Source organism: Anneissia japonica, unplaced genomic scaffold, assembly GCF_011630105.1.
Source record: "Anneissia japonica isolate Jap-2015-1 unplaced genomic scaffold, ASM1163010v1 scaffold287714_len2871179_cov188, whole genome shotgun sequence".
Lineage (NCBI taxonomy): Eukaryota > Metazoa > Echinodermata > Crinoidea > Comatulida > Comatulidae > Anneissia > Anneissia japonica.
The window spans coordinates 1,936,303-1,938,204 of NW_022755542.1; positions in this window are offsets into that span (position 1 = coordinate 1,936,303).

Sequence of the window (1,902 nt, forward strand, 5' to 3'; positions counted from 1 at the left end):
TATATATAGTGATTATCGATTCAGTTCTTTTGTTGCAGAAGTCAGACAACCGATAGATAGCCTGGCCAAGGCGGTAACGGTGAGTCAGTTAATTTTTGATTATTAAAAAACATTAAAAGACAACCAGTTAAAATGTTGGTGTGTACGTCAACAGGAGTTTTAAAGCTGTCAATTTAATGGTATTGGATTTAATTTAATGGGTTGTAAAATTTATTTATAATTATAAATAATTCTGTTATCTAATTATTAATTAATTATTTTATTTTTTAAGAGACCGATAACACCTGCTGATGTTGAACCCATGAACAGTTCTGGTAACAAGGGAAACGGCGCGACATGCACTGTGTTTGGTAATGATAACATTATTATCTTAAATAATCAAGGAACTGTAAATATCAATCAAAGATATTACCAATTTGCTTTTGGGGTAATAATGTTCGTTCTTTTTATGACGTTAATCAAACTCATGAACATATATTAAAATGCATGTATCGCTTGATACGATTATAACATCATATTCCTCTTTCAGCACTGTTATTATTATTTATCATTGTTTAGAACTTATATATATATATATATATATAAAATCTATATTCCTGCTTATTACTGTGTTGTATAATCAAATAATGGAAACAGCGCTCGAATTGATTAATTTGAGCACTGTGTAGGCCTATTCCATTACTTGATTGATTATTCATTCATTCATTCATTCATTCATTCATTCGTTTCTTCATTCGTTCGTTTCTTCATTTTTTCATTTCCTCAATCATTCATTCATTCATTTATATAAAATGTAACACATAAGGATATACTCTAAATCGTCTTGTACATTATATATAAGTTTCAAACGGTAGAAGAAGATATGCGAGTGTGAGAAAACTTCTCTAACCGGGATTCGAACCCAGGACCTTTTGTTGTCTGATAGACATTTTGTGTGAATCCTGGTTGGGGCATTTTTTTTTCACACTAGCAGATTATTCTGTGGAATGTGTCGTAAACTGGGAAGGAGTAGTATCTAGGTATCTGACTTGAGAATAAGTAAGACTGAGTGTTTAAAGATGGATACTAGGTTTTACTGATTAAACACCGAGGTCCGCACTCAAAATAAAACGTTCTATTGTGAACATTTGACGTTTCCATGTGCCAACTGCCCGACTTGAACAGACAGCGGTGAGTCTTCTCACTTTTTAGTCATAGGTCTAGCTTTTGAGAATCAAAGTATCTTCTACAGTACTTCTGAAGTTTCAGTACATTATTGTCACTATTGGTTTGAAATGAAGGTTAGGTGTGATTTTTTTTCTGACTAATGGGAATTAAACCCTGTTAGGGACGAACAGAGGCATCAAAATGCGATTGCTCTTAGTTTATTAGCTACAGACTGTGTTCAAGAATTTAATGATTGATAATATATTAGCACAAAGGTGGTCGATATTGTAATGAAGGCAAGTCATCTTCAAAGATCAAAACCAATGTACACGTCACGAATTGAGGGTTACTATAAAGTTACTGATGCTCTATCCTTGTTTCTGAGGGGGTCAGGGGTTCCTGATTCCCCACCTCCACCCTTGATAAAAAAAAAATGAATAAGAAATAAAAAATTCTAGACCTACCTTTTCAGGACCCGTTACAATGAGAAAATTAGAAGTCGGGAAAGCTCATTTCCCGCCATCTAGGAGTCAAAATTTTCCCGACCTCTCTGGGGTTCATCGATTAATGGAAAGAATACGTATGCAACTACCCAATTTCTTTTAATGTATATGGATACACACATAATAGGCATATTTGCTGTAATAAGAATGAGAAAGTTTACCTGACCGTTTTCAAGCGGAGGAAAAACTTGAACTTTGAAGAACTTAAAAGTCATTAAATACACCTTAGAAGGGAGGGGGGTCCCTCCCCCCC